Genomic DNA, 15,406 nt, shown 5'->3' on the forward strand with positions numbered 1-15,406 from the left:
TCAATAGGGAAGCTGGAGGGTGCTGGCTTCTGTATGGCAAGGCGAGAAAATAATAAAGGAAGGCAGGCTGTCAAAGAGGATTTTTAGCAACCAGTACTCACGTTAATCTTCTGACCTAGTTTCTGTAAGGCCTATATAAGGAAGAATATTCTTCACTGCACAGACAACTAATAAGCAGTGCCAGCATTTAAGACTTTGGAGTGCATCAGTTCTGAGACTCAGCTATCTCTTCCTGGAAAAAAAAATAAAGCACAGAAAGCAAACCCTCTTCAAAGAAAATGCCACCCCCCGCCCCCCCCCGGCTATCTCTAACAAAAGCTTTGCATCTTAGCAGCGTTGTGAGTTGGCACCACGGCCCCAAAGACAGTGGTGTGTTTGCCCACTTGCGTGTAAGCTGCCAGATGGACTTCATCAGCAAGGAAAATTCCTCCCCCCAAATTACCACAGCTTATTTCAGTGGAATTACTGCAGTGATACATCACTTTGAACCACCTGTAGATAGCTCTAAGCAGCCATGAGTGCAGTCTGGGCATCACCCCATTGCATTTCTCTGGTAGACTCTTTCTTTATGGTTTAAAGCTGCTGACAGCCTGAAGCCTACAGCCTGTGGAGGTCCAAGCCAGGCAGAAAGAGCTCTCACTTCAGGCAGCTTGACCACTCTTTGGAAGTCACCTGTGATGCTGGGGGCACTCTGTTCCCATGTAGCCAGGTTTGGAGGCTTCTTTCCTCAGCTGCAGGACCTTCCCTTTGACTGCCAATGGGTCTGAAGATACTCAGCAAATCAGTACAAAGTTCATCAAGGTGGACTTCAAAAAGCTTAATACGTGGAGCTGTTGTCCAGATCTGACCGTTTTTAGCCAGTTTTCACATCCGAAGCATATTTCCCTGCTTATGTTGGTTCTAGCTGAGTGTACAGCAACAAAGGGCCCTGGTGCTTTTTCTATTTTAAGCCAAAGGATACATAGTTAGTCCTTGTAAGAGGCACAAGATTTTCTTGTCATTGTCCTTTCAAGAACTGGTTTGTATGTTCTAGAGTAAGAGACAGGATAGTGGTTTAATTCTTCTTACCCACCAACCAAGAAAGAGGTATATCAGCAACTACACAGAAGTGCCTTCCCTAGTGAGAGCCGCAGCCTGTTTTTATAGCTTGAGGTACAGAAACATTAGCCGAAACAGTCGGCTCCTAAGGCTGAGGATGTTTTCAGGGCCATTGGGAGAAAGTGAAAACCCATTGTGTGGTGCTGTGGTTGGGGAGAGAAAGATGGTTTGGTTCATAGATCATCTATTATCATTGATACTCTAACTTTCTTGCTTTCTTCTTAGATGAACACTTATGAGAGAAAGCTACCCTTATGTCTTTGCTTGTATAATTGCAAGAAAGCACAGCCACCGATGTGTGTGCTCCAGGGGCACGTGGGCATGGGGAAGAGTACAAAATAAGAGCTACTTACTGCCACTCTCTATTTTAAATATTTTCCTAATCCTTCTTCTTCTTAAGTTAAATTTTTCTTCTCAAAGAGAAACCTGATGGAAAGCACTTCCTACTGGAACACCTCAGGTGTGCCAAGGGATAGTAGCCCCACTGCTCCAAACGGGGATTTCCATTTTATCTGTGTCAAAACCCAAGCAGCGAGGCAGTAAATGCTGGGTTTGATGCATACAAATGCCAGAGCCAGAAGCATCACCCTCCTTCCTCGACTGCCATCCCCTTGCTTTAACCATGCAAGCATCGCCTCTCCTCCTTGGTGCTCTCCTCCTGCAGGCACAGGGATCAGGATGAGCTCAGCACGCAGACAGAGGGTGCAAGACTTTTTCCTACAATGCCATTGTAATAGTTTCCACTGAATGTCCCCTGTGAATAGAAAGAAAAGAAGAAAAAACAAAGAAATCTAAAGCTTTTTTTTTTTTTTTTCAGAAATAAAATAGCGAGCCCGAGGGGAACATATGACACCATCACCTCCCTCCTCCTGCTCTGTCTGCGTTGACATGTGCAGATTGTACACTGCCTTGTGGGAGGACCTCTGAGAGGAATTTGCCACAGGTGCTAGTAAAATCTAACCGCATTTTTCTTGCAGCTCCACAACCCTCTGCCTCGTCAGTATGGCGAAATCCCTCGGCGCGGCGTGCTCACTGCTGCTGCAGGCAACCTCAGCGCAGCTCTGCCGAGAGCGGCGAGGGGCCAGGCGATGCGCCGGCCGTGGCCGTGCTGCAGTTTTTTTGCCCCTCTTTAACCTTTCACAACACCTACCTGTTTATTAGGTCTTTGTAGCACTTCGGCATACTTGTGGGTTTCTGAAAAATTGCAAAACAACAAATGGCCCCTGATTCGCAGGAAACCATACAAAACCACACCAGAAATCTGTCAGCTAGTCTGAAGTGTGTTCGCACTGTGCCTCGCTAGGGATGGGGGGACTACTATAGATCAAAAGAAAAACTGACCTGGCCTCAGCTGAAACAAAAACAAACATAAAAGTCTGTTTCAGCTATTTTACAGTGTAAATATTGTTGGTTTTTTTCAGTTTTTCTTTGCAAGTTTGGGGTTTTCTGCTCTTGGATAAAGCTGGTGATGAAGGAGCTCCTGAGCCGCAGCAGGGCAGCTCATCTTGTCCCTGCCTGGTGCACAGGGGCAGCCTTGGGGGGACACGTGGGGGTCCTGGGCTTACTCTCAGGGACCCATGGCAACGCAGTCCCCTGCCACTTTTATACCTTTTGCACCTCCTCCTCCAAGTGCAGACACAGGCACAGACTCCTGGCCCTCGTTGTCCCCTGGGTGTCACCAGCAGCCGCTGTTGGGGGATGCTCCCCTTCTGGTCTCGCTGCCCTGCAGGATTCATGCTAGGGAGCACACCTTGCTTTTGGGCAGTCCTTATTCTTTCCCATGGGCTGGGACTTCAGGTGGGTGCTCCTCCACATGGCTGGGCTCTCTGTCCAGACATCCCAGTGTGTCAGGGATGGAGCCCCCCTAGCAAAAACGACAGCAGCTGAGTCCCGGGAGAGAGCCAGCAGCTTCTGTACGAAGCACCCAACCAGGTACATAGCATGAGGTAGGCAAAAGTTTCTGAAAAGTGCATATTTCTTTCTCTCTATTAATTACAAAGTTGAGCGCAATATGCAGATAAGTCCCACTGCAGATGTCTGCTGATGCTGTCGCTGCTTTCTCAGCCCTGGTGGAGTGGGATGGGTAGAAGGGGACTGGGCAGAGGGGACAGCACAGAGCGTTAGAGGATGCAACAGATTCTGGGCTTTGCCATCATCCGTAAGAGGGGAAGTATAAAGGAGCACTGGAAAATATTAAACGTCATGGATGCAGTGAGCCAGTGGTGAATCCCCCATTGTCACAGAATCATTGAAGAGCCCAGTTTGGAAGGGCCCTTGAAAGGTCATCAGGTCCTGCCCTTTGTGGGAAAGGGAGAGTAGGTGAGCTTATCTAGCACCCTGCCCAACCACGTCTTGAAAACCTCCAGTGACTGGGATTCTGCCACATCCCTGTGGAGGTTGTTCCTGTTGGTCTCACTATAGAAAATTTCTTATATCAAGAAATTCAAGATATCAAGATCTGTTCTGGTACAACTTGTATTTGTTGCCCCTTGTCTTCTCCATGTGGGGCCTTGTGAAGGGAGAGCTTCCGACCTCTTTGTAGCCACCCTTTAAGTACTGGAATATTGTGGTGAGGTCCCCACCCTGAGCTTTCTCTTCTCCGGAGTGGAAAGACACAATTCCTTCAGTCTTTTTCTCACAGGCCAGGTACTACAACCCTTTCATCATCTTCATGGCCCTCCTTTGAACCCCCTGCAGTCATGTCAAAGGAGTACTCCAGGAAAGCAAGCCCTTCAAAACATAAAAATAAATGAAAAGAAAATTTGTTTTGTATGTAGCACAATTCGATTATGGATCTTATTGTCACAGTGTGTATCTGGACTAAAATAGAAATTAAATAACTCAGGTGAATGACTGCTATATTTTGTCTATTGCTTATACTCTCTCCCAAGGCATCTGATGACTGAGCTTGCAGATAGTGTATTGAGCTAGACAAATATTTGGCCTGACTCAGAACAGTGCTCTGACTCACTCCAGTGGCCAATGACTGTGGGTGGTGACCTCTTTTAATGCTTTGTTAAGTGTCCCTTGACAATCTGCATCTGCTTGCTCCAGAATGGTTTTATGTACATATGGGTCACACCTTTCCAGTGCCTATTGCTGCTGTTTCTGGGTTAAAGATAAAATTACAACTATCCAACTAATACTGAAAACTAATAGTGTTGATCTCCTGCAAGGTCCGGGTCATGAACGGCTGAATTCACACTTATTTAATAGTTACTCATCCTATTAAAGTGAGTCCCAGGGAGGGGATTTTAACATGCAGTTTTCAGGAAATTGTTAGCAGATATTTTCCTACTCTTTCATTCTGCTTATGGTATTCTGATTTGTGAATACTATTTAATAATAATTTTGTGAGGATGGGAGAGCATTGCTCAAATCTGTGCTCTGAATTAGTCAGAGAGGGAGATTATATCTACGGTTATTACAGTGTGCATTAGTATCTTCATAAGCCAGTTAATGAATGAGGAACAATGTTTCTATCGCCTACCTCAAGTTTTGGCAAGAAACAAACTTGTCAGAAGTGTCAAAACAATTCAGCTTGGATCTGCCTAGAACACTGTTTAATCTTGCTTAATTCCAGTATTTCAGTACTTCCAGAAGTTTTCAGCGCTTTGTCGTTTCACCACAATCATTCTGCAAAATTCAACTCACATTCATGAATTGGCTTGGCCAGCCCGAAAGTGCCTTTTCCAATGAACTGATGATTCATTGAGGCATTTTCTCCCAGCTTTTGAGCTGCAGCATTTCATGGAAGCTGGCTTTTTGCTCAGAGAGATGACTATCACAACCAATTCCACTGTAGGAGTGTTGAAAGCGCGGCCCGTCTAGAGCAGCCATCTAGGAGTATCTTCTGCGGTAACCTGAACACTTGTGGTACCTCCTCCTCTTCTTTCAATTAACCTAACAGGTTTATTACCATCCAGCTACTCGGCTCACTATTTGCCAGGGTTAAACTTATCAGCCTTCGCAGTCTCCTTATGATTGGGATGAGCTTTGATTTGCAGGCCCATCTCATGAGCTGTCATTTTGCTTTCTGCCTGGCTGGTTTCCTTTCCATTATGCCACGCAGTCAGCTGTAGGTCAGGCTAAATATTTAGATTTTGACATCATATAGAAAGGGAGGAAAAAATTCTCCTCTGTGCCCTATAGAAATTTCCCCTTTGTGCGGAGGAACTGTCACAGCCACTGGTTTTATTCGGAAAAAATGGTTCCCAAGCCAAGAATTCCCCCCCGACATAAAGTGTGGTCACCAGTGGCCGTCTGCTGCCCCACAGGAGCAGTTGCCCCCATCCCTGTGGTCACCCATGAGGACAGGCACCTGCTGCTCCGGCAAAGCCCGGCCGTGCTGTGCCCTCCCCTTGGCCATCTCCATCCCTTCCCCAGCTTGGAGGGGTGTGGAGCAGACCAGAGCCTCACAATCTCTCCATCCTTGTCTTGTCCCCACCTTGAGGCTCATCCCAGGCACCCCCTCGCCCCAGCTCCCTCCTCCAGCTCTCTGCCACTCTCAAGTGCTGCAGCGAGCAGGTAAGAAGATGTGCTCTTGCTTAGAAGGTAGCCCCATCTCATCTTGCTTTAATATAGTCACCAACAGCACCACAGTTCCTCTGTTGGGTGTGTGGCTGTGCTGTGAATAGCCATCCCCTTTTGGTAGCCCTACACTTACTTCCCCGTGAGGCCCAGTGCATTACAATGCTCCTAAATGAGATTGAGTGGTGGCAGAGGTAGGGAGCACTATTCCCGTGGACCCAGGGATTTAATCTTTCAGTCTCACAACCCCTCTCCAATTGTTACTGCTCCTTACTTCTCCTGCAGCTCTTCCTGTGTCCCACCTGCCTTGCCTGTCTGCTGGGCCCTGACCCCTTGCCCCATGTCTTTGTGCAACGTCATCTGGCCCTTATTACACCGAGGTGTAGAAATGTGTCACAAAGCAAAAGTCCCTTTCTCCACCACCAAAGTGTAGCAAATGGAGATCAAAGGGCTTGATTGTTTCCCAGAGTTTCGAGCTGAATAAATACATTGAATAAATAAAATAGTATCAAGCGAAGTGTTCCAAAACAAAACATTTTTTTAGAAAAATGAAATCATTCGGTTCCCCAATATGCTGAAATGGTTTCTTTCAAATTTATTATTTTCTTAAATTTTCCGAACTGTTTTATCAGAATGGCCATCTTTCTGATAAGGAGTTTTGCTTTCAACAAAACAGCATTGTTTAGTGATGGGGAATCTACTGAATCCTTCCCAGCTGGTTGCACCCGTTTTGGACCAGCACTCAGAAGACCAGTCCTGGTGTGGGAGCTGGCACAGACCAGCTGACTGTCCCAGGTCACATCCTTCAGGACAGAGCCACGCTGGTAACCAGGGCTGCCCTGAAGGCCACTCTAGAGCCTGTACTAGCCAGATAGATCCACAATAGCCACATATGGAGCATGGCACCCAGGACTCTCCCATGGGATGAAGTTTCCCCTTGTGTTTGGAGAACCTACTGGCATGTACCTACCAGCTATCACTTGCTGGGACTCCCCACCCTGCCTGGAGCCCACATGCCTGTGGGTGCCCCAGGACCTCCATCCCCAGAATCCCCACTCAGGTCATCCCTACCTTTCCCTCTCCCCGAGGCCAGACCGGTGCGTCACGAGACAGTCCTTCATCCCCAGCCCTGATGGGTTTTGCTGCCCGTCACCGGGGATGCTCCAAGCAAGCAAGGGCAGTTCATGCACTTCAGGCTGGAAGACGAACAGCCTGATATAACGCGATAACCCGAGCTCAGTGCTTGTGCTTCCTATCAGACCTTGTATCGCCTGTTTAGGCTGCAGATTCACAAAAGTGTCTTGTAATGTGCTTGTACAGCAACCAATACCGCACGTTTCCACTGCTAGCTGTTACCATGACACAAGCAGGGCTTTGTTGAGGCTAAAAAATTTTCTTAAACAAGTACACTGATAGCTCTGTTCAGCTGCTTATTGATGGTTTTATGTCTCATTGTTAGTTTAAGCCCTTGAGGTCTTTTGTGTCTCTGCTTGCCTTTTGGCACACAAAAAAAAATGAGTATAGCGATACAGATAGTATCGCAAAGCAACAATAATCACAGCTACAGATTAGTGGTTCGCCTGTGCTCTGTCCCCTTCGTCATAGATGTGCTTGAGTGAATGACCTATATTTGGTTTGTGGCTATCCCATACCCGGTGCATCGCAGTCTCAGGCGCTACCCTCTGGTTCTTCATATTGACTAATAATAATAACAACAACTTCTTTGCAAGCTGTTTACCACCCACATGTACCTACCCCCAAAAAACCCAGAGGAAATAACGAAGTAGCATTCTGTTTCTATTTATAATCAGAAAAAAAAAAAGATGATTCCCAGTAATAAAGCAGATAGATGTTTATCTGCTACGACAGAAATGTTGAGTCGATTTTTTGAAATTCCAAACTTGAAGTTTCCTTTGCTTGTGTCAAAGCTGTTTCATCTTCTCTCACAACCTACACCACCTCCTCCTCTTTCTCATTATCTTCACCAGACTCCTTCCCTCATTCCTTGGCTTGCCCGGCCGGCAGAGACTGCATGTGGGCACGTGGAGCCTTGGCCCCAGTGCTGTTTCTGCAGGCTGGCTGAGTTCGCAGTAGAAGCCCCAAGGATCTCGTTTTCAAAAAGCATCTGGCAAAGGCTTCAGAAAGACATGTGATGTCCGTGATGCATTAGTCACTTCTCCAGCTGCTGCCTCAGTTTTTCTGTCTGTAAAGCGGCAGAAATCACGTAGATCTTTCTTGTAAAAAGATAAGAGCTCTGGGGAGGAAAATGCCGGAGACAGGCACTCTGCTATAGACCCAAAGGCATTAGCGCGTCCTGCTCACTGCTGGGTTCAAACCTGTCTCCTTGCAGAACAAGCAGACAAGTTCAGAGAGTGCACGGCTGCCTTTCCTTGCAGAGCGTTCATTCCCTCACCTCCCACCCTTCTTCCCTTCTGCTTTTGGCCTATGAAACTAAGGCAAAGTCACACCATCTCACCTAAAACAATTCTGCTCTTTCAAAGGATGCTGCCAGACAGCGAAGCCATATGTTGGCCTGAGGGAAGTGTGCTTCTTCCCCCCCTGTGCCGCCGGGGAAGGGGACACAGGGAGTGACATGGCACTGGTCACACAGCGAGGCTGTGGCACAGCCCGGATGTGAAACCAGATTTCCTTTCAGCCTGAGTTTTACCAACAGGCCAAACCCCTCCAGAAAATAGCTAAAACAAAACAAAACAAAACAAACCAGCTTGTCAAGACACATCCTGAAACTGCCTAATTACATTTACATTTGCCACAGAGGTACGGGATATTTTTGCATCTGAGTGGGTGTCTCTAACTTTCAATTGTTTGCTGTGTGTTCTTTTTTTCATTCGAAGCACTACTTGAAGTTGCAGTTTCCCATCCTGCATGTTCTGAGAAAAATCCTCTGTTACAAGTTTTCCCTGCTAAATAGTTATAATGGTATGAGTGAGTATATGATCAAAGGTCTAGAAGATGCCTTTACTTAGAGAAATTTAAGCAATTTGGTCTACTTATTTAATCAAACTGAGGAATGAAGAAAATTTGATGCTGGGTCCATGTGAGTTTAACTGGGAAAAGGAAAGTTTGGACCACTGGAAGTGAGGGTTAATGACGGATGAGGTGAACAAACCCCAAGGCTTTCCTCTTTTCTATCTTCCCGTCTGTCTGCTTCTGTCAACCCCATAGGAGAGAGAAACAAATCCATGAGGCTGAGCTTACTTAAATACTGGCATGACTCCTTGAAAGAAATGGCAACTCCATCATGGCTTGAAGTCTTTGAAATGAAAGCTAGATGTCTTTTAAAATGAAATCTTCCAGTCTAGTTGAGTTTCCTGATTCAGTTGTGCTCAATAAGCTAGTTCCTATGGAATTCAGAAAGAGAATTTGTACTGATGTATCCTAGATGACAGAACTGGTTCAGTAGGTGAGACACAGCCTTCAGAAATGTATCCAGAAAAAAAAAATACATTTGCTTATGTATCACAGAAAATGCATTATATCTTGTGACAAATTTTCTATAGTAAAATATGTCTCTCAATGTCTTCACCTCACTGCTATTTTCTTTTGTCTGCTGTTTGACTATCATGAGTTTGAGACTGAAACTATGTTAATGTGCACAGCCCCTGTTGCACCACACTTACACATGTATGAGCAGCTGGAGCTACCAAATGCTTGATGAATTTCCTGGCCTGACTTAAAAATGATACAAGCTTTATTCCCTGCTGGAAGAAACCACTGTTAAGCAATAAGAAAGAACACCATTGGAGTCTCAGTATTTTCCAAGTCTCTTTAAACCCAGAGATATTCTTTACTCTAGAAAGTATAAAAGATGCAGACTTGCCTATGCTGTGCCTGCAGCATCCATAGATTTCCCACCATAAGAAGGAGAATTCTTTATTTTTCTCTTCCAGGCATGTATTCAAGGCTGAAGCTACACTAACAAGCCCAACACAAGGACCAAAATCAAGTCCAAAACCTAGGAGCCAAGGAGGGTCAGTAAGCCAGTCCATTTGCACTTAAAGCAAACTGGGGGTTCACACGGTGCAGAGAACCATCTCTTTGCAACCAGTTATCTTAACGTTGGCTGATAGAAAAGATACGCACTTTCAATCATTTTATTCTCAGAAAACAGAAGTGTAGATAGCAGTTCAAAGTGCTTTTGGGACATTAAGCTGCATGCTTATTTTTTTTCTGACTCCATGAAAATTTCATAATGAAACCCCTAAAAAACTAGGTGAAATATATGGTTTGGTCTGGAAACCATGAGCAATTCTGTGGTTTTGCTTGGGTTTGTACTGAAACCAGTCAAAACTAGGTAGTTTCTTCTCACTGAATTTTACCTAAAGATTTTGAATTCATTCATACCTGAAACTGAGAGCGAAATTCAGGGGGCATGAACCCATGTAGTCTAAAAGAAGGAAAAAGGGTTTGTATGAAACCGCAGGTCAGGTTTGCTAACTGAGCTCAGCACCACTTTGAGTTGCTCGTCACTGTGTTTGCTGCTGACTCATTGAACCATGGCTGGTGTTTGGTGGACTCCATGACTCTCTGGCTACTTGTGAATTGTACCTGTGTTCTGCTGTTTTCAAGGTAGCACCTTCAAAGGCATGGCTGAGCCGCCACTTGCAGAATTCCATCTGTTTTGTTCTCATCAGCTGGATACCCCTGTGTTGGCTGGCAGGTCTCCATTGTGAAAAAGTCTGGGGAAAAAGTATGGAGAAGTAGTATTGACAGAAAACCACTTGCTGTTTGGTACAGTTGTTCATGTTGATGAGTTTTCTTGATTGTCCTTGGAACATCTCAGTGTCTAGCTCTTCTGGACAGGATGAAAAAACTGCTTTTCCATCATAAAAACCAGTGGAGTGCTGTAGACCCATTGAGGCACTGAGACATTTGCATAAACGCATCAAAGAAAGAAAGAAAAAGAATTTGGTGAAAAAAAATCAAGAACAGACAGACAAGATTAAAATTTTCAGCCTAAGCCTGCATAAATTGAGACTGACATTGCTGGGGTTCCTGAGTTACATTAATTCAAAGGAAGCTGAAGTAGAAGTGACCTGAATATCAATGGAAATGTACAGAGCTTTTGTATGCAGTGACTGAAATCAAAGACAGAAATACCAAATTTAATTCCAGGGAGGGCAGACAGAACCGGATCCATGTTGGAGATGTCCTTCTTGTGGATAAGAAATACAGCTTTGATATAAGCTTTGGACATTTTTAGGGTAACTGTTCTAGTGAAAATACTGTCAGATGCATTATTTTGCCTGATATTTACCTTCTTACACACAAAAAAGGACTGTAGCTCAAGGCTATGGTCTTTTTAATTTTGCTTTTTCATCCTCCAGTGACTCATACATTTTCTCTGGCTTAAGTAAATGGATAAGCAGTTTTTTCCAGAGGCAATTACACCCTGGCAGTTCCAGGGCAGCCCCGGCTGCCTTGTGACACAGCTATGCCATGATTTCCCCATCCTCCTGGTACTGCTCCTCCCTGGATGCACCCCGCTGAGGTAGCTCTCCTCAATCCCTACATCATCCCTGCTTGATAATGGCCTTTTATCATTTAATTCCTAAATGTGGTGTGTTTTCTTTGATTGGGCTGCCTCCTCAGAAAGGTGGTGTTTCTCCCACATAGTGGGTGTGATTTTTCACAATTCCAGTAATTAGACTCTCATCTACTGCCTGCTCATGGGGCTCAAGATCCTGCATCACAAGATCCCCCAGTCATTTTTCTTAGAGTTAGAAATCTGACAGGTACTTAGACCAAACAACTTGTCTAGGCTGTTTCTATAATCTCTCCATGATATTGGCTCGGAACACAAGCACTACCAAAATGATTCACCCTGTATAACTCAACTATGTTTGGCTGGGGTGAAACACCAAGGAAGCACAGTCTAGCTCACGCTGACGCCTGCCTTTGGGATTGACCCAGTGAGCCCAGATGCATTTTTATCCAATGGGTTTCTGAAAATCTTGCGCCTTGTCAAAAAGCAGAGCTTGTGAGAACCAAGTTTGCCTGATGCTAAACAACTCTGAAAATTCACTGCAAAAGCAATGCTCATCTGGAGATGTAAATGAACACAACTGTAAATTAGTGTAATTGTAAATAAGTAGGGCTTGACTCTGAACATCTCCATTTAGAGGCGTTGATTGCACACAAGGGCTATATGGCTCCAAGGAGGGACCGTGTTGTTATTCTTATGGGGATTTTCACTTTTAACTATGGGAGACTAGAAAGCAGCTGCTGCCTGATAGTAACCAAAAGCTGCCAGTGGCTTCAACCCGACCTTGTTGAATAAGCCACAAATAAAAAGCTCCATATTTCATCATTTAATGATTACTGAAACATCTTTCTTGCCCCATTCTTAGGATTTCTACAATTCCACATCCTGAGAAAAAATGTGGCCTGGTGGTTAGGTCACTTTCTGAGGAGATAGAGGCTTTATTTCCTTCTTTTACCACCATTTATTTTTTTACTTTATTTTATTCATTTATTTTATTGTTTACATTTGGGAGGGAGTAGCATGTATGTACAGTATGTATACAGTAGCATGTACTCCACAGTATGCCTACAGTGGAGTAGCAGCATTTGCAAACTCTTTCCTTCCTCACCCTATAGGGACTGGAAAAACATAAACAACTTCCCAGGCTCCTCTTTGAGAAGATAAGTGATGATATTTTACTATTTTGAGGAGGGTGAACTACAGAAGTCTTTCAGCTTTCCAGAATTATAAATACGCTTTCACAATGCAGTTATGCTCCTGTTGTGATATATGAACTGTGCTTCAAGCTAGATGTGACTTTGACTTTTCCCTGGTTCACATATTATTTCCCAATAGGGTTTAATGTACAGATGCCACACCGAGCAAGTTATGTATATTTCCTTTTTTATAAGACACAGGGAGATTTATTAGCCATCAAATAAAGACCAGCTTTCACGTGGTCTTTATTTCTAATTTGTGTACATTACACTGTCAGCTAAACTCAGGTGTGATGTAATTCTGCCCTTCTAGTGAAGTTTAACCAGAGATGATTTGATCCCCCGGAACGTTTCACTATTTTTCACCTGATCTCCAAATTACTCATCTCTCCTCAATCAAAAGTTTTCGATACACTCTTCTCATGCAAGGAACACAAATAATAATAGTCTTTGACGTAACTCAGACCAACTAATCTTTAGTTCAGGATTCAACTTCTTAACAGTTACTAAAAGTTTCATGTTCATGTTCATATTCATACACAGGAAAATTCCTGTTCTTGCAGACTAAACTTTCCAGAGCAATGCCCCTCCTAGGGCATTTCCTCCCCTAGGCCCTTAGGTCGATGTCTCCAAAGACACCTCAGTTCCCCTTTCCATCTAAGTGGCATTGTCATCATTACCAAACCCATTGTTCACCTGCAGACCTAGTTGTCTATGTGCTTCACCCTTCTTTATTTTGGGTGGGATGGCCACACGCAACTGCAAAAAGCTACTTGAGTCTGATCCTGTCTCAAAACTCAGCTCTCACCTGATGTTTCTTTGCATGGCTCATCAACCTGATTCTTTTTCTTTTTTTCTTTTTTCTTTTTTCTTTTTCTTTTTCTTTTTCTTTTTCTTTTTCTTTTTCTTTTTCTTTTTCTTTTTCTTTTTCTTTTTCTTTTTCTTTTTCTTTTTCTTTTTCTTTTTCTTTTTCTTTTTCTTTTTCTTTTTCTTTTTCTTTTTCTTTTTCTTTTTCTTTTTCTTTTTCTTTTTCTTTTTCTTTTTCTTTTTCTTTTTTTCTTTTTTTCTTTTTTTCCAGAAAACAAACAAACAAAATAACCAACAAGGTATTTGGCCAATATGAGAATGACTGAGTAATATTGTATGGCCTTCACCTGAATAGCGTGCCAGATTATATGATCTAATGGCCCCTGTCTGACTTAAAAGCTATGAATCTATTACGTATGTTGACTGTAAGATCCTTTTCTAAGATGCCCAGGTCTCAGTGCTGCATCTCTCTGCCAGCCCTGGGATGTCTGGATGCAGCGGGTTGCAGTGCTGCCTTCTCTCACAGCACAGGGTCAAAGCATGACCTGCAAAGCAGGACTCTGCAGACCTCATCCAAAAGTCCTTCAGTGCTGCAACTTCCAGTGCTTACAGCTATTTTGTCCTGCCATGCAAAGTGATACACTCCTCCTTCTTTTAAATGTAGACTCCAGAGTAGGCACCCAGAGCCTGCTCTGGGTGGCTCCATTTTTGATTACGCTGGTCGAATCACTCAGAAATGGCCTGGTGTTCAGGAAGTGATGAACACCATGCTGGGCATGAAGATTCTTCCAGTGTTTTTTCACTGAATAATTGGAATTTCAGGTACCTGAAATCTCCAGACATGCTTGAAAAAATCACATTCTAAAGAAGTCTGCTCTTTTCATTTAAGCTATGTTTTTAATCATCCTATTTCTTACAGCTTTGTGATTCATGCATTACCTCCTTCCTGTCACTCCCAAGCCATTCATCAAAATGCAGAGGGGATTAGTACTCCAAAAAGAACATTTCTGTTTTGATTGACTCTTGACAGCAAACATTGCTGAAAGATACCAAAGATTTTCCAGGAGAGTAGGCAGCTCCTTTCTTTGGGAAGGATGCTACATGGGCAGAACTGGTACTGTCTGGGAAGAGAATAACTCCTACTGAGCAAATGCACTCTCTGACAAATCTGTGGAAGTTATTGTACTTTTATAACTGTTCCATTTGTATTGCTTTATTACTGCATTTTATTATCTATTTAACACCTCTGCTTTCCACCTGCACTTCGAGAGTGATGGATGGTGCATATCACCTCCAGTATAAAAAGATGTTTTTCCCCCTATAGCCAATTTTCAGCTAATTTAATATACCTGTGTTTCTATTGCCTTACAAGGCTGTGTGATATAATTCTTTTGAACAACAAAGACAGTTGCACAGCATGAATAAACACTATGTAGCTTCCTGAGGAGATAATACTGTGCAATGGCAGTTCTAACCTTTTTTATTTTCTCTTATTTTCCTACTGTCTGATGTCTATTTTTATTCAGTAATTTTATTGGAGAAACAAAATGAGAAAAGAACATTGCTTTTCTTGGAAACCTTCCAATGTGTTGCAAGAGCAGAAGAAGGCCTGGATGAGAGATATGCAGCATCTCCCTCAGAAGACTCTTTTATGGCAACTGCCAACAATATCACCACAGCAGTATTAGTGTGATACTGGAGTGTCATTTACTTCCTTCTGTGACCAGCCTTGGATCAGGATCACACAAACAGGCACAGTTTTTAATAAATACTCTTTAAAAAAAAATCTTTCTCAATCCTTGAATTGCTGGCTTTCAATGGAAATTAAGCATCACTGGGATTTTGAATATCCTCTTAGTTCCTCACCCTGGTGGAAGCTGGTGGAGGGCAGAACTGTTCTGGAGACGCCCACAATAACCTGCCTATCTAGCAGGGTACATACTTTACCATGTCTCAATAAATGAAAGGCAAGGTGGACCAGACCTCTGCTGATCCATATGCTACTCCTGCGGGATCAAGCACTGAAGCATTTTTCAGGAGTGAGGAGTGCTCAGCAGAAGGACCCTGGCCCAGGCACCCATCTCCCTCAGCTCGGGCTGAGATGAGAAGTACAAACATAACACCAAAGCACAATACAAGAGAATGATTCATCGGAGGAAACTTAAAAACCTGTGATTCATACCTTGAGTACTAATGATGTTTTGCAGTAACCTCAGTTTACTGATGTTGCATTTCCATTTCAAGTGATTTACAATTTAGCTAAAGTCAA

At 43.7% G+C, this 15,406-nt stretch overlaps 1 long non-coding RNA gene across 1 annotated transcript; it reads right to left on the reverse strand.

The window, feature by feature from the left end:
* Positions 1-287: 287 nt before the first annotated feature.
* On the reverse strand, positions 288-14,496 carry LOC308180268. Its single transcript, XR_013940855.1, has 4 exons — positions 13,139-14,496; positions 6,700-10,512; positions 2,707-3,828; positions 288-1,852 (listed from the first exon to the last, which is right to left on the reverse strand). It is a non-coding gene; the product is annotated as an uncharacterized lncRNA (long non-coding RNA).
* Positions 14,497-15,406: the final 910 nt, after the last annotated feature.

The sequence above is a fragment of the Anser brachyrhynchus genome, assembly GCF_964034855.1.
Source record: "Anser brachyrhynchus genome assembly, chromosome: 19".
Taxonomy (NCBI): Eukaryota; Metazoa; Chordata; class Aves; order Anseriformes; family Anatidae; genus Anser; species Anser brachyrhynchus.